We start from the raw sequence: 24,100 nt of genomic DNA, 5'->3' as shown, positions 1-24,100 counted from the left end.
CTTGCTTATTCTGCTCCAAGTATGTGCAATCACAAGAGTGTCACTGGGGATGACCATGACGGTATGCAATTAAATTGTTAGACATGAGCATCATGTTGGTAATCCTATAGAAACTCATTCTACCATTTAATTCTGCTTCATTTTATTTATTCGTGGTAGTTAGGGACTAGGTTTAGTGGGTAATATTGGTTGTAGGGGGATGTTTGGACCAGATGATCTTGGAGGTCTTTTCCAACCTTAATGATTCTGTGATTCTATGAGTCTTTTTTATTTTAAGATGCTGAACATCAACTAAAATAGCTACATCCTAGTTATAGTCACCTATCTGATTGTTAGTACATAATAGCGTATTCATAGGTTTTGCTTAAAATAATGCTGCAAGGTATAGGAGAAAACACTGGCTTCAATGTAAAGTGTGATATTGTAAGCTTACTTTATATTGTTCAGGTTATCATAGAATCATAGAATGGCTTGGGTTGGAAGGGACTTCAAAGATCATCTAGTTCCAACTCCCCTGACATAGGTAGGAATGCCACCCACAAGATCTGGTGGCTCAGGGCCTCATCCAGCCTGCTCTTGAACACCTCCAGGGATGGGGCATCCACAAACTTTCCGGGCAACCTTTTCCAGTCCCTCACTACCCTCTGAGTGAAGAATTTTTTGCTAACCTCTAATCTAAATCATCCTCAGTTTAAAACCATTCCCCCTATCAATATCTGATTGAGCAAAGAGTTTCTCTCTTTTATATAAGTCCCCTTCAAGTATTGAAAGGCTGCGGTGAGGTCACCCCGGAGTCTTCTCTTCTGTAGGCTGAACAGCCCCAGCTCTCCCAGCCTGTCTTTATAGAAGAGGTGCTCCAGCCCTCTGATCATCTTGTGGCCCTCCTCTGGATCCGCTCTAACAGCTCCACATCCTTCTCGTGCTGGGGGCTCAGTACTGGACGCAGTACTCCAAGTGGGGCCTAACCAGGGCAGAGTAGAGGAACACAATCACTTCCCTTGACCTGCTGCCCGCTCCTCTTTTAATGTAGTCCAGTACGCAGTTGGCCTTCTGGGCTGCAAATGCACACTGCCAATTCATGTCGAGCCTTTCATCCACCAGAACCCCCAAGTCCTTCTATGCAGGGCTGCTCTCAATGTGTTCTTCTCCCAGTCTGTACTCATGCCTGGGATTGCCCTGGCCCAGGTGCAGCACGTTGCACTTGGACTTGTTGAACCTCATTAGGTTCACGTGGGCCCACTTCTCAAGCTTGTCCAGGTCCATTTGGATGGCATCCCTTCCTTCTATTGTATCAACCATACCACTCAGCTTGGTGTCATCTGCAAATTTGCTGAGGGTGCACTTAATCCCACTGTCTATGTCATTGATAAAGTTATTAAACAGTACAGACCCCAGGACAGACCCCTGAGATATACCACTCATCACCGGCCTCCACCTGGACATAGAGCCATTTACCACCAGTCTCTGGGTGAAGAAGCCCACACAGTGGCCGGGGGTGTAGCTCAAACCTTTGACACCAGCGTGCAGCGAGGTAGAAGGTGAGCAGTGCAACCGCTAGGCTACTGCTGGCCTCTTATGATTGGGAGGGATGTAGAATATGCTTTGATAAAAGGAATCAGCCACATTTTTCAAGGTTAACATTGGTGTGTAAAAATTCTAGGCTTTTAAAAATGGAAACTTCAACTACTGCAGTAAATAATTTGCTCTCTCTAAGAAGTTACCTCATCTGATTGGCATTAATCTCACATCACAATTTGAAATTTTAGAAAAAAAGAAAGCTTAAGGGTGATGCTTTTATTTGCTCTTTAAGATTTTCACTTTACTTCAGATTACTGTAGAAATTAAAAAATATTATTTCTTAGCTCTAATTTTGTTCATGCTGTAAAAATGCTACTTTTTAGTTCCTGTGTTGATTAGAACCACAGCATTTCAAATATTCCACAAATCCTGTGTTATAGTCAGTCAGCTGGGTTCTTTCTCAACAGAAGAGATTAAATTGCCAAAAGTTTGGGTAAGATGGACTGTTGCTTTTCATTGTCCTACTGAGTAAGTACAGCCAAGTCACAAGAAGGTAGCATCAGACTATTTTGTCTTAGAATAATTTTATGAATCTCTCCTACATATTCATGAGTTTTCTATATTTTATCTAGCACTTATGTAAATGAATGAACATTAAGCAGGCCAAATAAACACTACACAGTAAGGTTTCCTAAATATGCCTGTAGTCTCCTAATTGAATCTTTTCTTTGTTTTTATTTTTCTCAATATTATCAGCCTGTAGTTATTTTTTGAAATGCAGGTATGCCCAGGTGAAGTAAAGAGCAATAGAAAAACACTGTCCTGTGATAGATAAGAAGCAGTGAACATGCTAATAAGCATGACGAGAGATGGCTTCATGTTTCCCTATACACTTATCTCCTAATACTTTCCTGTGTGCCTCTGTCTATTTTTTATTTCTTCCAGGTGTGAGTTGGCAGGGCAGGAATCCAGTCAGCGGGTTGTATTACTGCATAAAGTTTTACAATTGCTGTTTAACTAAGGGTTTAATAAGGTTAGAATTTGTCTAAAATACTCATTGAAATTTGTGGCACTACTTTTATTATTTTTTTTAAAAAAGCACTCAGAAGGGGAAAAAAAGGATAAAAAGTAGTAATTATCTGTGAATTAGATCTCCCCTTGCTGCTTTGCCTGCAAATCATGCCTGCCTTCAGACCCCATAAAACCATTCTGCTCCATCCTGAGACTCCTGCCCTAATCAGCAGTATAGCTTACATCAAGGGAGCTCCTTCAAACATGGTAGCAAACCTCTCCCTGCCTTTTACCATTTGAAGAGGCTTTTATTTTTTTACTTTTCAGTATCTGATAGCTTTAACTTGCCAGAACTTCTACTCCCAATACATAGCAAAGGGGCTACAGAAACAGTCAATTTGCCAATGAAAAGTAGCTTCTTTCTTCTCCACACTAGGTCTTTTTTTTTTTTTTCATTATTGTTTTCCCCAGCAGTGATGTCTCTATGGTAGAAACGTGCTTATCTCCTATGACACCATGCAGATGGGATAATTTTCATGAGGCGATGCAGGCAGGATTATGCTGGCAGTATATCACTGGCACAGCAGAACTCTGCAGTCACCCTACATAGGATTTTTTGGGAACAATGAAGACTTCAGTCCAAACAGCAGGACCATTAACAGCACTGACAATATCAATGGATATTTAAATCATGGGATAGCAACCTTTCTTTCCATGCCACTGCACTCCTGAGAGTTAATTTCTTATTTCCCATACACTGTGAGGGAACTGGTATGTATTTCAGTCTCCTGGGAGTGTCTGTCCACGTATCTGCACGTGTCCACAACTGATACTGCTTTCTGGGAACTCCACACGTATAGCAGTGTGTGGTGATGGGAGAGGAGGTGGCAGGCTGCATTTCCTTGGTTAGTGTCATATTAAAGACAAGGGTAAAAGGTTACAGCATGTTCTTTCTTTTCTTACCTTTTAAAACTGTATTAACCTTCTTGTGGAGGAAATAAAAGCTTAGCTGTACCATTACAGCCTGGCCTGCCCTTTTAAAATTAGACCTACTGACACCTCCTGAAAAATATCTAAAAGCATTCTATCTGCTCAGTTTGGGCTATATAGAATATAGAATGTATTTGATTATAGACACCTTTCTCAAAGGAAGGACTAGTTAAAGATGTAATTTATCCCTGCTCTTTATTCTTTATTTTCTTTTCCTGTTGACATCATTTGCACACCAGATTTACTTGACTTCGGATGTGGCTGACTCCGGGACAGAGATTTGGATAATGATAAAGATGTGACCTTCAACTGTGTATTAGGTGTTTACCCTGTGTTATAAATGAAATGGATCTAGAGCATGACTGCCCATACAATGCGTCTAGTGTCATTTAATATCCACTGCAGACATCTATGGGGCTAGCAGATCTGAAGCAGGGAGTAGTACCTGAATGTCTGCTGGGAGATATGTCTGGAGGCCTGGTAGGGTTCAATAGAGAATCTGAGATTAAACCCAGTGCCCCTGGGTGAGCAGCAAAACCATTCCCAAGGCAACAAAGTCAGTACTTAGATAATGCTTAAGCACTTAGTTGATCAGTGTTGATATCTGTTTACAGTAGAGTTAAATCACTCTCAAGGCTATGCTGCCTGTCTTGCATTACAGACCCTGACATCTATTGTACACGCAGATACCTACATATAGACACATAAAACTAGACCTGAATTTCACCACCAGAGATGTAGAAAAGAGCAAGTGTCAGCACAGTGAAGATGTTTCAGGCATTGTAGGAAATCTCAAATAGCCACAGACACTTTTGTTTACTGAATTGAAGCCAAAAGACCACATTAAGGAAACGCTACATGTAGGTGCCGCCTCACAGTGGGTTGCACGTATATAGTAGCAACATGGATCCACAAATAAATCCAATGCTACAGTGTAAATGAATGAAATAAAGGTGTATCTTTGTGCAATTATGTAGTGGGAGTCAACTGAGGGAGCCTCCTCATGGATTTGTCCTCACTCCCACAGATGCTTGTGGTTCAAAGGACAACCAGGGCCCAACTCTGCTCTTGAGTTCCTCCAAAAAATTAATTGATGCAAACCCTCGTCTACAGGTGCATCCTCAGTATTTTACTGTGTGATTTATGTGTGGCTATTCATAACAGATAAATCAAGCAGGATTTTGACCTTAAATTGAAATGTAAATTAAAGCAGGAATAGTTGAACCGTTGAAACAAATTCCAGTACAAGCAGGTTTGTCTTCACACTAGATAATAGATTTGGAAGACATGGCCTGAGAAATGATACAGTCATTGGTGGTGCATCCTTTTGCAGACCTTCATAATTCAATTACAGATAATTTTCTAAATCCTTCTGTCATACTGGTTCCAAGAACACAGACTTTTGTCCTTTAACATAGAGTATTGTTTTTGGAAAATTTCACTGAGTTTCAATCATTTCTTTGCTGTTCTGACAGTCATTCCTAAACACCTATGTAAATATAGCCAACCATTTCTGTCTCTCACTCCTGATTACCTCTGGTTATGTTTTCCCACCTTTCTGTCAGCCAGTCTCACTGTAATTAGGGTGGTTGCAGCTGGCAGTACTTCAGGCCTTTCAGCCATGAGCATCCTGCCATCAACTAGCATCTTCTCAGTGATATCCTACTCTTCGACGGAATCTCTAGCTCCATTTATCCTTGGGGAAAACATCTCCTCCAATAATGTTTCTCTGTTCTGTTCATATCAGAAAAGTGAATGATTTCAGTAAGTATGATTTGATCTGACACATACAACCAAATCCTACTGTTATTTTGTACAGCAAGCAGCCGCACATTTCTGTGTGTTAATTCACTGAGGTGGTCCATATTATTTCTTTACTGAAGACATTTTGATAATGTCATTATAAATTGTATGTCTAGTGAATAGCAGTCAGGAAAATTAATATGCTAAAACAATTGTTTTTAACCTAGAATACTTGTTTCCTATTTACCTTTTTTAAAGAGAAAAGATATCAGCAATTCTGTGACTGGACTCCATTGTGTTTTCTAAATTAGTGGCTACTGCTGAGGTTCATATCTGATATGAAATTATACCAGTCCAGTGAATTGATTAGAGCTACACCAGATCATTCTAACCAAGTGTACAGCCCTGGGTGCTGACTGCTGATTAAAAGTCACTGGGGCTTATATATGGCAATATAATAAAATTGAAAAAAAAAAAAAAAAAAAAACCAAACCATTTTGCCTTTACAAAATTGTAGTAGGGAATAGAGTAGACAATAAAAGAGAAAACAAAAATGTTCAGCAGCACTGTTTCTCCTGCTTTCACAAGACTGCAAAACAGTCATCACTGAGTTTGTTAGAAGAAGAAATGTAGATCATTTAAAACAACAACAACAAGAAGCTCTGTTCATTTCATAGCTATACTTTAATGATAATGACTGAGGAGGCTGCAAGCACTTTTAGCTTTGGAGAACAGGTTCCAATGATTACACTGATGTGCACATTTTGACTAGACTAGAATAAAATCCAGATATTAAAAAGAAAGAAAAAGCCCCAAACACAATTTTTGAACTTAAAATGGATTTGTATTGTGAGAGACAAAGACAAATTAAAGCAACACCTTCCCCCCACCCTCATCCCCTCTTTCCCAGGCTCAGCTTGGCTCCATCAACCCCAACTCCTTTACCTCCCTACCCTGAGTGGAGCAGAGGGATGGGAAATAGAGGTTGCAGTCAGTCCATACCAGCTCCTCCTCTCCACACCTTTTGTTTGTAGTTTTACTGGCAGACCCTTGCTCCTGCATGGGTCCCCCACAGGTTGCAGTGTGGATATCAGGTTCACCACGGTCCTCTCCGTGCACTGCAGAGGAATCTCTGCTCCAGCACCTGGAGCACCTCCTCACGGCCCTCTTCTTCCCCTCATCACACTGCTGTATGGCATTCTTGCCCTTTCTTAACTATATTCTCACAGAGGCACTACCTGCTTTGTTGATGGGCTCGCCTGTGTCCTTTGGAGCTGGCTGGAACCAGCTGTGGCTGGCACAGGCAGCCCTCTCCTCTCCTCACAGAGGCTCCTGTAACCTCCCTGATGCCCACTTCTTGCTGTGGACACCCAATACTTAAACTGAGTGAAATAAGATAAAATGTTTGTACTAGAGAGGCAAAGACTGAAGTGAGGCAGAATGACACACTTCAAATACAGGTTAGACAAAGATTTTCTGGTATGGTTCAGGTTTGGTCACTTAATGCCTTGGAGCAATGGGATAGTTAGGAAATGTTTCAGGCCTGCTCCCTGTGTGGATGGTATTGGTTTTGAATCTTACCTGTGATGGGCACTCTAGATTTCATTACTGATGAAAGTGTGATGTATATTATACTGATTTCTGTGAAGTTAGCAGCTTAATTTTGTGGCTTTTCAGGTGAGTCATGAGGTATATATGTTATGATTAGAAGTATAAACCCCAAGTCTGAACAGATCTGTTTCTGTAACTGATTGTTTTAGTTACAATGTGAGTCTGTATATTGTAGGTACATAATTTCTACATGCAAAAATGTGCAGTGAAATAAAGTACTTGAAAGGACAACCAAAACCAGGGTAGACTTGTTCGTTTTCTTCTTTATCATGGTAGGAGAAATTTTCTTTCTTGAATGAAACTATTCTGGGGGGGATATTGAAACTAATGATTTATCATTTTTGCTGTTTGTCTCTCTCTCTGGTGCTGTTGTGTATAGATATGAAAAGAGATCACAACAAGAAGTCTGAACTTTTGCTATAATAGTCCAGTACACTAAAATAGTTTGAAAACCCACACGTCTTACTGTCTCTAAAATGCTCTGCTTGATTTTTTTTTCTCTTTTGCCTACCCCTACTGTGTGGGAGGATGGAAAGATGCATTCTGTCATGTTTATTTCCATAAACATCATGCAGATGCCAGTGTTACAGCAGCACAGGTATTCTAAACCAGAAACAAATACTTATATGCTTTAATTCCCAGAGTTATAAACATCATGTGTGCAACACAGATGATAGTCACCTATGGTGATGTAGTTTTTCTTAGTCTTTTCTTGGGGTCACTGGTAATAAAAGTGAGACACACATGGACTTTCAATTGTTACCTTCATATATACATCTATACATCTTTTTTTTTTTTTTTCCTTTAGTTTTAGGTAAGACCAACGGATGCTTTCCCTCCCCTCCTTCCTTTAAGTTTCAGAGGCACAAAGGGTATAGAGTCACTGTGTTAATTATATATAAATGATTAATTTTGGAATAATGAATACTTTGTACAGTGTCTAGTTTAGATCTTACTTTAATGGCCTCAGTTTTATTTTTTCTTTGTAAACTGGTTCAGTATACCCATCATGCCACTCCCATAACTCGAGGTCATCTAATTAAGTGTGTCTAAAAATGCTTGCCATCTACGTTTCAATTGCCTGAAAAATATACTTCCAAAAAATATTAAGAAATATGCAGCTTGATACAGAAGCTGCTTCTTTCATTCATACTCTTCCTTGTATCTCATTTGAGGAATTGAAATCACATGAAGTCTATCATTTCCATAGTTTCCATGCATTGGTTGTTTCCTCTAGACCACTAGAAGTCTTTACCACAGAGATCCTGCTAGCTCTATTGTTCCAGTCTGCCTCTACCATGTCTTCTTTCTCTTGTGTGCCTATTGATGTTGAAACAACATGAATAATCTGAGTAAAAAACTGAAGCAAAAATTCAAGCTGACATATTTACAGCAAAATTATTTCCTTTGCAAGTGGCAAAAAGTTGTATCTTATATCACACATTGCAATACTCTTTGATTCATCAGCATGGATAACCAAACACTGTTCATAATATGGCCTGTCTGAAGACCAAGCCCTGTTGCGATTTGTAGTGAGGTGCCTTGTTTTCTTTGTGTTGACCAGGCTTTCCCAAGCTGACAGATTCTTCGTATCTTCTGCAAGAGAATAACATAGATTACTTTTCTGTATTAGAAAGGGCAATAATAAAAAGAGAAATCTTATAAAAAGAGAATGCATATGAACTGGTGAAAGCCAGCTTTACAGAGTTCTCTCATTTGTTAATTAAATTGTAAGGGAAGTGTTTAAAATATCTGATCTCCATAATAGGATAACTAAACAAATACATGTAGGTCATGGAGATAGGTAGCTAGATAGAGATCTATGTATTTCAGATATTAGATAATGCAATGTACTGAAATAAAAATAATAATAATAATAATAATAAATTAATGCAGTCCCTTTAAAAAAAATGATAGATTTTATTTATTTATTTATTTATTCTAGAAAATCATTAAAATCTCTGTTTCTGTCTGTGATTACTTCAGAATAAAGTTAACAAGACATTGCCAAGCTTCACTGACTGGTTTCAGCAGTCTTAAATTACCAATTCATGTTTTCCAGCCTGTTGTGTGGGCCATCTAGAAAACTTTTTAAATCACACACAGGCTCTTCAATTAATTGGGAAGAAACAAAAGTGCAATGTACAGAGTTCAAGAGATACTTGAGGTAGCATTCTCTTTTCAGCTGAAGTTTAAGAACAAGTTTCTATCTACAGATAGGACTGATCTGAAATCTGGAAAAGCAACAGAACATTACTGTTAAGTGGTTTATGTTTGTTTGTTTATTTGTTCGATGAATCTATCTATGCGGAGAAACCTTAACATAGGAATATCTTGCTTCCCAATGGAAAAAGAGACATGATCATCTCCATGATAGCTACCAACACTCACCTTGGATCCTGCAAAATATAGAAAAGGAGACTGTGAAGACTGCAGAGGACATTGTCGTCTACTGCTAAATAAATCAACAAAAAGAATCTAAAAAAAATGAGAAGCATGCACACCTAGCAAACTTGGCCTTCTAGCCATCCTTGTGGAGTCAGAAAAGGATGAGCATTAGTATGTGTTAGTCCTTTTCAGACCTTGAAAAATGACCTATGCATGTTTCATCTACGCAATTTCTTTTATTGATTCCTTATTCTTTCCCCTCCATCTTTATTCCTTATAATCCCTAGAAACAAAAGTCTCTAGAATGCTTCTGTAACCAAAGAAAACTCTTGACTGCTTAGTTTTAATAATGTCATACGTGTAGGGAGCAAGGAATCAATCTCAATGAGAGGCATACTGTAGTACAAGCTGTCAATGTGTAAAGCATTGGTAGCTACCTCAATAAAGAAGTGTTTCCGGTGGTCAAAATCGGCCAAAGATTTTCCTTGGCAAGGAAAGGATCCTCCTCATTGAAGGAGGATCAAGGAGGATCATTGAACTGGGGCTCAAGAGGAATTTTGTAACAAGCCCTAAATCATGATGGTCCATGAGCAGGTCAAGAAAGAAGTTGATCAGTGTTTGAGAAGAGCATACATCACTACATCAATGGGGGTCTGAATAGAGGCACTATGCCTGAATTTACTGAATTGATAAAATTTTTCAAAATCATTTTATTGAAATAGGTACTTGGAAGCAGTGAGCAGTGATCTTTAGCATCTCTTATGAGGAGAGGTTTTCATTCACTTGAAGAGTCGGCGTATGTATTTTTTCTCCAGTCTTGCTCTGAGAGAGAAGAGTCATTCCAGTAAATGGAACACAGTTTCCATTTTTGTGTCAATAACATTGTCATTTCCTTGTTAATATGTGGTATTAACCATCTATTTGAGGAACATAAATTACCCAAGTTTATTTTAGATTCTTGTAGAGACAAAAATAAGTATAAGGTCCTGAAAAGGCCCACTTTCTGGAGGCGGCAAACACATTGATCATAGCATGACTAACTTTCTAAGTTATTTTGTGCATATACCAATCTTTCCTAACAAATGCTTGTTATTAAGAAATAATAGGCCAATGTGTTTTCTAATTCATTAATAAATGCAAGGTTGGTGGAAAGTGTACTTTTCATAGTGAAGTCTCAGAGGAAACACGCACTTTTGATTCAAACTTTAGTACAAAGTCATGCAGGCTTTTGAACTGCGCAGAGCTGAAAAGCCAAAGTATCTTTTTTGAGAACACAGCTTGAAAACATGGCATAGGATACAGTAAACTATGGCTTTACTTTAATATTAAGATTTCAAAAGCTGGCAAATAACTGAAAACAGAACAGAAACTAGAACAAATAATGTAGTGTATTGAACTAATGCTACAGGGCTGTCCAGTGTTCCATCTAACGTTTCTGAATCCCTCACAAATATTTCTATTTGAAAGTGAACATTGCCATAAGCCAGCTCATTTTAGTAAATGAAAAATCTACCTTTTTCTTTCTTCTATAACTATTACATAATAATTGTTTTCTATTAAATGAGAGAGATGTAAATGGAGGCCACATAGTATTGATCCATTCAGATGAAATGTTAAGTGTAATAGAATCAGCATGGAAATATTTGAAACAGAAGTTGACAGATTGTTCCTCAAAGTTATACTCATTGTTAAAATAGAACTAGAAAATCTCTTTTATTCTTCCTATATTCTCACCCTGTCTTCACAACTGTAGTGTTTTATGTCTTCCAGTGATGTAAGAATCAGTATGACTGATCTCTCTTATCTCTACTTCTGTTTCTCTTTTGTTTCATTGTTGGTGATATTATAGTATTTAACTTTATCCATGTGTTAATATCTGTGCTGTTATTGTCTATGTTATTATTATGTGCTAATATAAGAGAAAGCAAAGTTTCAAAAATAAGATACTTTTTGTAAAGACATGTCAAAGTAGGTGGGACTTGGAACACGAAGGAAATTTATTGCTTTCAAGGGGCAAGAAAATAAAGATTGGATTTAGAATAGTGTTTTGGCTAAATGCTTGATAGTTAAAGTGAGATGAAAGAGAAACTGTGGATAGGATGTTACACTAGATAAACTTCAAAGTTTTCTGTGTTAAGGAGGACAACAGCACCTGAAAAGAGGTTCTGGAAAAAATCTCAGAAGTTCAGGTTTGACTACATTCAGCTAAAGCCAACCTGAGGGAAGCTGAGAGGAGATATTACTTTGACAGGATGAAATACAGGGCTGAAGATAATAGTTTGGTGATAAATATATGGGAGACATATATTGAGATTATATTTTTTAAGTATCTGTAAATAAATCTGTAATCTGTAAAACATACCTAAGGAAAGTGGACATAGCAGCATAGCAGTGTCTGATAAGTGAAGAAATTAAGGTATTAATCCAAAATCACTAGGTAAATCTGTGTCAGAGCTTGGTTCAGAATGTATAGTTTTTGAGTTTTTAGTGTTGCACATAGCTCTATATGTCATCTCATTGTACATGCACATGTTTTGGTAATGTGTATTTTTACTGTATTCAAATATAACAGTACATTTAAATGTGATGTAGCAGTACGTAAACATTTGGCAAATGTAGTAGCTGATTCTGGGATTGCCCTATATAGTCTTTTAAGAGTGAACAACTTGGAGTGGTGATCCTGCCAGTGAAGTAACATTCTTTATGCAAATATGGTGTTAAATTAACATCCCCTCCCCAAAACTGTCCTTATGATAACTCCACCTTCTACATACCTTCCCAGACATATAACAGGCTTATTCTGATGTTAGTTACCATTAAATACCTGAATCATTGGGTCTTTTTAATAGCACCATCTCATGTAGCAGGTAAGGGTTTCACCTCATGTAACAGAGATTCTGCAAACATTATATAGCAAAAGAATTCAGTAGTGTTGTGAAGGATCGAGTATGTAATATTACAGAAAATCTACGTTTGAAATATCCACTTATTAATTTATAAATGGAGTCAATTTCTGTCCCTTTAATTTTGGATTCTGGATTTGCAGAAGTATACTATCAGTGATTGAAAATGCTGTGATTATACTTCTGGTTACAAAGTTGAGAATTGTTTTCATTTTTACATTTTCATGTTATTATGTCTTTGAAGATATGATTTTGTGAATGGCTAGTGTTTAATAATGCCTCCCAATTGCAATTTCTAATAAAATTGAGCGAATTCCTAGTACTTTGGGACAACTGTAGTCTTAGGAAACTGTGCTGAAATAAAGAAATTGAACAAGGCGCTTCAATGAATTTGTAACGTGCAAAATTCTTGGTCAAGTCTTCAGATGAGTTAAATCAGGAAAACAATATTTGGTGTTCTGCTGATTAACACCAGTTTCTGGCAGGATTTTATACATTTATTCATTCACTTGAACTTGCCAAAAAAAGCTCAGAAATTCCATATTCTTGATATATGGTCTCTGGTCTAATTTTGAAGCACATCTCAGTCTCTCATCAGTCATTATCAATCACAATATGTCAGTCTATTCCTGGTTAGAAGTCAAAACTTCGATTTCATGAAAAATGATGAGCTTTTTAAATTCATTTTTCTTCTGAATGAAAACAAACCTTGGTTACGTTTTTTTTTTTTTTTTTTTTTTCCAAAGTTAATAAAAATTACTTATGCCTGCCTGGACTCAGAAAAGTAGGCATCGTACTAAATGGTGGTATTCACCTCTGTGTCTTGACCTCTGATCCACATTGACCTCTGTGTCAACCTCTAAGGTACAGACTCTTCTTAAGTAGGAATTGCTCTCTAGCGTGAATAAACATAAACGTGACAATATAAAGCACATGTGCAACAAGTTAAAATCTCACTTAATATCAGAACTAACCTTTAAACAAAATAATTTTATATATGCTTGCAATCTTTATTTTGAAGTTTATACTTGGGACATTATTTACATTTCATTCTTTTGTGTTACCTAAAAATGTGCTTTTTGTCTGTGGCTGCCTCAAATTTTTAAAGACCTAAGCAAGCAAACAACTGAATGATATAATAATAACAATAATAAAAATAATAATAATAAACAGAGAGAAAAGGACTTAACAGAGCTAAGGGGTTTCATATCTGTGTTTGTGTTTTGCCCTTCGATTTAATTTAATTGAGCCAAATTGATTTCAGTGTGATTTTTCATATTTTTAAGTATATGGTTCTTCTGTATTTCCACATAACTTTTGTTGGTGTTGGTGGATGAATGTGCACATAAAAGTTACATATCCCCATTTGGAAAATGATTGTGAAATACTAAATGTATTGAAATGTTATATTTTAAATTGTTCATTGTTCTTGATGGAAAAATACCATTATTCAGAACCAAGTAATATAATTAATCAAATAATAAAAATAAAATTAATATAAAATTACATTCACAAATTAAAGTGAAATGTAAATTAACATTTTGTATATATGAAATCCATTTTGTAATAAAAATATCTTGTATTATGTAGTAACTTTAAGATCCCTCAAAAGTCATTGTTACCCATGAGAAGTCTAAAATTTTATTAGTCCTGTAGCTGCTCTTTAGAAGTGTAAAAGTTTTTTCCTTTTTAAGAGGAATTTAAACAAAATAATGAAAAGTCTTTTCAGAGGTATTCGCGGGACAGTTCTGAACAGTTAATAGTTATTGATATTTTGTTCTAAGAGTTGGAAGCTTAATTTTGAAAATGTATATTCCTTAGATGTAAAACTCTTATAACTCAACATTCTGCCAGGGAACCCCCAACAAATATTATTTTGCACTGACAATATTTTTGCATTAGGTAATAATCAATGTAACTCCAATTTGTTAAAGTCATGGAGGGGGGCGGTAATTAAAAAAAAAAAAAAGGCACAGACAGGAAAGATGACTTAATGAATAATGGATAACAGTTTGTCTGGAAGCTCAGAGCTTCCAGGATAACCTAGGTAGAAGGGTTTGAGAGAAATGTAGGCAAACTGAAAAGCAAAAGTGCAAACCAAAAAGCAAAAACATTAATGGAAGTAAACTCCCACCAGAAAAGAAAATTGGTGATTACTGGCTCATTTTTTCATTTATATATGCCCTTTGGAAAACTACATGAAACAGTGCAAAATTGCACATTAATAGATTTAGAAACAGATATAATTATGATGAAAAAAAATATACCACATGGTACAAAATCTGTGATTGGAAAAGAGCAAGAAAAGAAATGACCAACATCACTTTCTCATCTGTAAAAGTAAAAATCAGTTTTGGAAAAATAATCTATATGAGAATACTAGAGACTGACAAAGATGAGAACCCCTTTGACAGTTTTCTGAAATTAGTTTCCATTACAATGGGAGTTTTACGATGGAATAAAAAAGAAAGCTAATTGTATTTTACAAATGAGATCATTACTTTTCTTTGGACTTTAATTGCAATTTTTGTAACTCATAAATTTCACTAATGTGTATGCTAATTTTCAAATGTTTTGATCTATGTATCTTTGAATTTATGATGTCAGATACTTTCATGTCAGTGGGTACCTTCATGATGTCTTTTAGGTGACACAAAGTCTGGACATCCTGCTGAAAAAAATATATATATATATTTTAACCCCAATTCCAAATATGAAAGATAATCTGAAACAGACTCACAGCACAGTTTACGAGTTTTTTTCTCATTAACTATTTTCTTTATCGTATTGTGCAAATTTATTCCTAATAAAATGTATTAGACACTTATTGGTAGAAACAGGAAGAGGCATTTTTCATTTCAAAAGTGGGTAAAGGTGATGCCCTGTAACGATTCATGACTGCAAAACTTGCCAAAAAAAAAAAAAAAAAAAAAAAGCTGTTATAACCAGGTCGCGATTACTAGCAGATTCTACCTGCATATTTGTCTTTGTTTGCTTTCACATTCCCCCTGCCAATAGTAAAATTACCTTCTCCTTCATTAGTCATTAGACTGTTCTTTCATCATAAACTTTTTGTCAGTGAACTTTCTGCATCACTCACAGAAGATAACAAAAAATAGAAATCTAATGAAACATTTCATTTAACTTTTTTGTCTCATTTTTAAGTGTCTATGTCCACTTTGAAATGTCTTCCTTACTTGAGCAGGGGGATTGGACCAGAGGACCTCCATAAGTCCCTCCTAACTTCACTATACTGTGATTCTGTGGTTCTTACATTACTATGGTGAATTGTGTCTGTGGCACAATTTTTAAACATTTGACAAATCTTTATTTGGAATTAAAAGATACATTCCATTATTTTATATACAACAGAACAAAACTAATTGAAAAGATCTAGCTCTGTTTTACGTTTTTGCATATACTTATATCTATGTAGTGAAATGGAAAAAGCTCCTACTCAATCTATTCATGTATATGGAAAAAAGTATTAATATATCTATCCAAAACAGTGAGGAAAATGATATAACATTTTGTGTGTAAGATATATAATATTATCCTATTCAACACAGGACTTTACGATGTAAAATTGAAAGGCAGGAGATGGACAGACAGGTATGGAAATACAAAGAAATAATGACATAACATGGCTCAGCATAACAGGCGGTCTCCATGCTCCATTTTTATTCTGTCTTCTGGATGGGAAATTGCACTCTAGTACACACTTCAGCAAACACTATGTTTCCATTCAAAATGTAACGTGCTTTTTTGTTTATTTTTTGTTTTTGAAAAATTGCTGATAATGTTGAAGTATGGCTGCTGGACTGCATGAGAAATACTATGAATATTGATCAGTTGGAAGTGCCAATGTTAGCCTTACAGTGAAACAAATTATAAAAAAATGCATCAAAAAGTTTATAAATCAGAAAAAAACACAGTAAAGAAAAAACAATTGAGTACCACTGCTTTCGGTATTTTTTGCTGAACATCTTTTCCTGGACGAAGAAATAAGTTCAACAGCTGTTTGTGCTCATGATCTTGGAGGTTATTTTCTCACTACTTCGATGAAAGTGCTTGAAAGTGCATTGGCTTTCTTCCTCCAATGAGCTGAACAAATCATTTCTATATTTGCAGTCAGACTAGAGTCTTTTAATCAAAGTCTGCCATTAATTTTGCCTTATTATCTGTAGCACACAGGAATGTGGTTGCTGATTTGGGCTAATACTAAAAAAAAATGGTTTGTAAAAATGAAACCATTCCAGAGAGTACTCTTTAGTTATAAATAATTCAGTAAACCAAGGTTTAACCTGCACATTATCTAGACAGTAGAATTTTATAACTCCTAATAGTCACTAGTCATTTGTAGAAATGAGATGCATATTTTCCAGAGACCCTTACCTGGTTTAAGCTCTCAAGCAGTTTAAGTAAGATGATCAATTTCAATATTTGCAGAGTCAGGTTAAAAAACCAGCAACAACAAGCCTTTAAGCAAACCATGATGAAAGCATTCTTACTCATCTAAACCAATAATTATTTACTCTGTTCCATACAACCTTTTACCATATATTTCTCTTCTAATTCAAACTCTTGTGAGTGAAGCAGGTATTAGATACAGCACTTTGTGTCACATACGTCTACGTCAGAGTGAATCAGGAACTAGGAGCAAAAGTCTGGATTAAAAAACTCTATTATACGGTGTAACTGCCTGCATGAGGGCTAAGGCACTGAAAGAGGATTCCTAGATCAACAACCCTAGTCTGCTAACACTGCACACTGTGTACTCTCTTTCCTATCTTAGTTTTGTCTGCCTTTAGAAAAATTAAGAAATGCTGAAAAGGCTGTGATTAGTCTATAATGTGTATAATTCAAGTAAACCTGATGCTGTTATAACTAGTGCTGTCTCCACATTATCAATCCCTAAGAATATAAACTCAGACCAGTAGTAAAAAAGGAATTCCAAAGAAACATTAATTGTTCTTTGAGGATCAGAGTTGCCAAAGTCTATTTCCCATGTATTTCTGTCCTGTGTGAATGTCTATTACAGCACTGGTCCAAGCAGACAACTCTTCTGGATGGTGGGTGGAACATTACTAACATCATTGTACCGATTGGGTTATCTGAAGCCCAGTCAAGACAAAGCTCATGCTGTACATTTCTTCTACAGGGTTTCTCATTAGGTTCACTGACAAAGTCTCTCTCCTCTTTCCACCTAATGAATTCTGATATTGACAAAATTTTTGAGTTCTTACTAATATTAGGATTTCCACTTTTCTGGAATGTTTGGTAGATATTGATATAGACCATGGCTGGGGGGTGGTGGGGGAGGGCAGGATACAGATTAAAACAGACACACATATGTGCACATACACGTGAAGTATGATCAGATTTGCTGTATTTAATAAGACAACCATGCTATGGGACTCAGCCTAGGACATGTAATTCTCACAGTCAAAGGTGGTTTATGACTTGCTACAAGGCAGCAGAGAAATAATCTGTGGCCAGTCAAAACCCACTTACACTGAAGCTCCTCTGCAGTAGTTTTTTTTTTTTTTTTCTGAATTAATCTAAGTATTTTAAATAAAATTCAGAATATTTTATTTAGTATTTAGGCTCAGATTGATGCAATTGCTCTTTTAATCAATTTTAAAGCATAGAGTCAGTCCTATAACTCATCTGATGACAGCAGAAATGATGAATATCAGAGATGTTTGATGTCAATGCCTATTCATTACACTTTAATTTCACTTAGACCTTATGAACCTAAATTTTCTTGTATTGTGTTTAACTTGATTCCAGATTCTGCATTTGTAAATCCTAATTTTTTCATGTTCTTAGAATCCCATCCCAAAACATTCCACTCAGGTAATGGTGAATATTTGAATGGTTAGAAGAAACAGATTTAATATTTCATCTTTTGATGCGTCTGCTTAAAACACAAGCATTGCTTTTTAAGTAAATGAGCCAAATGATTATGCATAATTAACTGGTTGGATATCTGCAAGTAATTGTTCAGTACTCATAAGCATTTGTAGTAAGATTATACTATCATTAAACCACATTTACAGTGTATTAAAAATCTTAGTGCAATGTCTTAACAAACCACATTTTTCAACACTTACTAGAATCACGCTCTCATGGAAGAAAAGTAGTGCATATTGAGAGGCTCTTTAATTTGCTAAGAATGATGTAAAGACGGCCAATATATGGAAGTTAAATCCAGAGTAATTCAATTCAGAACTAAGGTGTACATTTTTAATAATTGATCAGATATTGGAATTGATGGGTTCATCACCTCTTGAAGTTGTCAAGGGAATATCTTTCTGAAAATCTTGCTTTATAACAGTACAAGCCATTTCATTCACTGCAAGTTTAACTGGGTTAAATAATATTGCTTGTGTTATAGAAGAGGTCATGCTTTATAATTTAATGGTCCTTAAGATGAAATCTTCTGCAAAACTTGGACAGTTTAAAAGAGTTTGCACTGCACAGTAATACAGTGGCAGAATGTCAATGGATGTAATAAATAATGACTACCCATTTAATGTATTAGAAAAAGAGATTTTCAATCTTTATACTCTGTTTTGCTTACATATATCTTTCATCAGTGTTTGCTATGGATAGGGGTACTTATCTTCTTATAGTTTTTAGCTCCAACATGTGCATCAGTGTCTTTTCAGTTAGCAGAATCATAATGCTGGGGGCTGTGGAAACGCTGTGCATCAGTCTGTGATTAATGCAAATGCTTATTAGGATATATTTTTTTATTTTTTTATTTTTTATTTTTCACAATGTTTGAGGTTGGAAGGGACCTCTGGGGATCATCTAGTCCAATGCCCCTACCAAGCCAGATCACCTAGTTTTGTTTTGGTTTGCAGAGCTGCTCTCAATTAATTCTTCTTCCAGTCTGTACTTGTGTCTGGGATTGCCCCGACAGGTGCAGCACCTTGTACTTGGACTTGTTGAACCTCATAAGGTTCATGTGGCCTTACTTTTCAAGCTTGTCTGGGTCCCTTTGAATGGCATCTCTTCCTTCTATTGTTATCAACTGCACCACTCATCTTAGTAACATCTGCAAACTTGAGGGTGCACTTGATGATATTAAACAGTACCTCTCCCAAGACAGAACCCAGAGGGACACCACTCATCACCAGCCTCCACCTGGGCATAGAGCAATTCAGATTATTTACAGTTAGATTTATCTATAGTTAGATTGCAGAAAAAAAAAACCTTACTACACTCTCGACTTCACTAAACTGTCAGGAAGTTTTAACAATTGCAAGATTACCAGTCTGAGCAGCAGTTAAACACATTTGTAAGCAGACATACATCAGAGAGATCTTTGACTAATGGTCTCACAGCATTTCAATAATGTTTCCTCTTCAAGATCTGGCTGCTTTACAATGAATCCTGTTCTCTCACCACAGGACAGAAATTAGATGTGTGTGGTTTGTGTGTGCATAGCCTTCAAAGAAATGAATGTAATCAGAACAAGCCAGCTCTAATTAACTAAAGACTGTAGTGAAAGGATCTGGTTCTGTGGAATAAGTGAATGGTTCCTGTTTAGGTTAATTGTTAAAATAATATAATCAGCAATTCTAACAGCATACATTCCCAAAACATAGAAGTGCTGTTTTGCTTTAGTGAATGCACATTGACTATGCATGTTGGGCTTGCTCTAAGAATGACAGTGCCTTTTATTGGTAAGCTTTTACCATCTGTTCTAATGATTTATTCATACTACGGAAAAAGCAGGTGAAATTTCAGAATGGAGATAAATAGTAATGGATATGTACTGAAATGGGCTGTGATTGTGCAAATGAGTTCAATGTTAACACTAATGTTCAGGCAATTGCTGTCATTCAAATGACATCTTCACATGCTATTATGTAGTCTTGAAGTGCAAAATGTTGAAGATATAATGCAGAAGATCTATTTTTAGGAGAGTAATGATTTCCCCTCTGTCTTCAGACATTCATCCTTTATTATGAATAATAGTATAAAAATATTTATGTATATTTTGGCCTTTTATACATAGCAAATTTTAAGGAGAAATTCTGGTGACAGATCTCTTCATCAAAGAATCCTGGAGGCTGTGAAAATTTCACAATAGGCTTGTCTTATTTCTAAGTTTGTATTATTGAGTTCTTTTCCAACAGTTTATTGGGCTAGACTGAGCTTTTGTCTCATTCTACATAGCTGTTCCTTTGGGGAGCCAAAAGTCAAAAAATCAAGAGCCTGGAATTTTTATGTGAAGTTCAACAAAACCAACTTCCTGACTTTTATTTGATTACCATTCTATGCTCAAGGTTACCAGTAAAAGGAGAGACCATCATATCATTAATTAATATACTGCATCAATCCCTTTTATCCTTAAAAAGGAATAATGGTAAAGAATTAATTGAGTGCAATGGAGCATATAAAGGATCATGAAAGTTAGAAAAATGATGGAGATGATTGTCATTGCATACATGTAACAAAGGTTCCAATATAAAAATAATAATAGAGATATGCAAAAAAAGTGTTGTCAGCAAATTCAGTAAATGTAATTGTACATTTTGAGAGTCCAAAACTTTAATAATGATTTGCTATCTCCAATTATAGCATGTAACAGGTCATATCTATTTTTGAGGTAAGGAAATCAAAATCAAAAAGAAGGTGATATGTTACCTGTGATTAAAACAACTCACCAGCATCTTGAGTTTCCATATAAAGGAGCTCAACACTGATGAGAACTATTTTCTACCCAGTCTTGATTCCACTTAGATTTTGTTTATTTGCTCGTCCAATGTAGATTGCTTTTCTTGATCTTCCCTCATTCATTCCCATCTTAAGTTTTCTCCCATTACCTACTGAAAGCATAATGGGCTGCTTTAGCCTGATTAACATCAATGTAGGTATTTTGGGCTAAGATTTATCGTTCATTGACTACATGGGTTTGTTATAGAATCATAGTATCATGAATGTTGGAAAAAACCTTCAAGATCATCTACTCCAACCGTCTCCCTACCACCAATATCACTCACTAAACAATGTCCCTAGGTACCTCATCCAACCTTTCCTTAAACGCCCCCAGAGACAGTGACTCCACCACCAACCTGGGCAGCCTGTTCCTATGCCTGATCACTCTTTCTGAGAAGAAATTTCTCATGATTTCCAACCTAATCCTCCCCTGGTGCAACTTGAGGCCATTCCCTCTAGTCCTATCACCAGTTATCTGCAAGAAGAGGTTGACCCCCAGCTCTCCACCACTTCCTTTCAGGTAGTTGTAGAGAGCAATAAGGTCTCCCCTGAGCCTCCTCTTCTCCAGACTAAACAACCCCAGTTCCCTCAGTCACTCCTCATAGGACTTATGTTCCAGGCTCTTCAGCAGCTTCGTAGCCCTTCTCTGGACACACTCCAGGGCCTTGATGTCCTTCTGCTAGTGAGCGTCCCAAAACTGAACACAGTACTCAAGGTGCAGCCTCACCAGAGCAGAGTATAGGGGGACGATCAGGCAATAGTAACCTGATTACTAGAAAATTGTTGTCTTAGCTCAGACAAGCTGAAATCAGATCAGGCCAAAAACAAAGATAGGTCAAGGCAACTCCAGATTGACAGATCAAGTACAAAATCTTTTACTGCTTGCAATGGAAATTGTGTTTAATGTGATACAGATGGCTTGCTAACAAATAACACATTACAAAAGTAATATTGATTAAAATTATATTAACTTTCTCTGGGATTTTCTGATGTAGATCCTCACCTATTACTATTAAGTAGTATTTCAGAATTATTAACCCATAACCTGAATTATTAACCCATAACAGCTGATACCTGTGTAAAATACCCTTCAGTTTTGTTCTTGGTATCTGCATTATTCAAAGTGTCATGTTCAAGTTCACTAGAATTAGTAAGTTTTTTTATTTTTATTTTTGTATTGACGCATACAAATTATTGTCATAAAGTTGTCTATACATTTTTAGTCCTCTTCCCAGGAAAATGTAAATGCTCCAAAGAAACAGTATCTGTAACTTCCCAGTAGGTATACATTATTCCATAATGGAAGACATTTAATGCTTGGAAAGATGACTTCCCTAATACTTAATGTGCATTTTCCTTTTCTTGATGTCATCTCTTCCTCCTACTTTTAGCTTCTCCTATTACATACCAAACATGTTACTTACTCCTGAATATTTGTTATTTTTCAATTACAGCTATTACTTCTGTCCTGTACATCAGTTATAATTTAGTCAAAGTATTTAAACCTGACAAGTAATTAATCTGCCATGTTCTGCATGTTATGTGACGAGAAGCAGTGAAAGAACAAAAATTTGTGTATTTTCAAATGCTTTCTCTCCAGATTTGTTCCTTGGTCCTTCCTTATTTTGTTTTTTGTTCTCATCAGGATTTTTTCTACTTTGTCTTTTGAAATGACATCTGCATTTCTAACTAGAAATCCATGTCCAACTTCTTCTTCTTTGTCATAAATGGACCTATTAGAGTAAGTCCACAGGAAGGCCATGAGGATAATCAAAGTGCTGGAGCACCTTTCCTATGAAGATAGGCTGAGCGAGTTGGGGTTGTTCAGCCTGGAGAAGAGAAGGCTCCAGGGAGACCTTATAGTGACCAGGAGATGGACTCTTTATCAGGGAGTGGAGTGATAGAACAAGGAGTAATGGCTTTAAACTGAAAAAGGTGAAAAAGGTCAGTTTTAGATTCGATTTTAGGAAGAAATTCTGTACTATAAGGGTGGAGAGGCCCTGGAACAGGTTGCCCAGAGAAGTTGTGGATGCCCCATTCCTAGAGGTGTTCAAGGGCAGGTTGAATGGGGCCTTGAGCACCCTGGTGTAGTGGAAGGTGTCCCTGCCAGGGGGTTGAAATTAGATGATCTTTAAGGTCTCTTTCAACCCAAACCATTCTATGATAAATAACAGAATGATGTTACAGGCAGAGAGGCTAGTATTTGTGGATAAAAAGAAAACTGAATTGAAGAAGAACGTTCAACGCTGGTGGAAAAAGATGGAAATGCCAGGCTCACAAAGTTAGGTATTGTCCAGAAGACAGACAACTGGCTAACAAAAAAGTAAAGGTGACTCACATCAGTGATTCAAGACTTAACCATAGAACCATAGAATATTCCAGGTTGGAAGGGACCCCCAAGGGTTATCGAGTCCAACTCCTGGCTCCGCACAGGACCACCCAAAAATCACCTGAGAGTGTTGTCAAAATGCTTTTTGAACTCCATTAGGTTCCATGTTGTGACCACTTCCATGTGGAGCCTGTTCCAATAACTTACCTTGAAAAATGTGTAGGATAATAGGTATTAAAAAGATGGAAGTTAACTTTCATTTTAAACTGCAGACAAAAAAATAAAATCTATCAAGAAAGATCAGAACATAATCTTTGTGTTCCTATTCATGTTGTCTAACACAGAAAGGAGAAACAATGAGGGGCAGAGTAGCATTTTATCCTTTTTTTTTTTTTTTTTTTTTTTTTTGCCACTAACTATAAATTCTAATTTTCTAAATTTCTAATACTAACATTTCTAGCCAAGTATCATGCCATACTTGGCAAGAGCATCTATAGGCTTTTCTTTAGTCAGGGAGGATTTCCAGTTAGCACAGTACTTACACTGGCAGTGTCCAAGTGACCAAAATGGAGCCCAGGATGAGAGCCCGAGGGCTGTAGCAGGAGAGGATGAAAGAGAGTACAGTGCTGTTTAGACCAGCACTGCTGTTGAAGAAGTTGTTCATCAAACACTGTCCTTACTGGACTGAATAATGCTCAGTATATTGAAGACCTGATTGCTGTTTCACCCTCTAGATACATGAGATGTAATAATATTACATCTTAAGAGAGTAATAGACATAGAAGAACGAGTTAGTGAAGACCTTGAATTGACAGTCACACGTAGCAGAGAGAAATAAATTCCACTATAAGATAATTGATTCATCAGGGAC

General features: G+C 36.5%; 1 protein-coding gene across 4 annotated transcripts in view; it reads left to right on the top strand.

The window, feature by feature from the left end:
* The window catches only part of CNTN5 (contactin 5), a 695,706-nt gene that overhangs the window by 148,934 nt on the left and 522,672 nt on the right, over positions 1-24,100 (top strand). The window lies entirely within an intron of this gene.

The sequence above is a fragment of the Anser brachyrhynchus genome (genome assembly GCF_964034855.1).
Source record: "Anser brachyrhynchus genome assembly, chromosome: 1".
NCBI lineage: Eukaryota > Metazoa > Chordata > Aves > Anseriformes > Anatidae > Anser > Anser brachyrhynchus.
The sequence above is the reverse complement of the archived record's forward strand: the minus strand, read 5'-3'. Positions and strand labels throughout refer to the sequence as shown.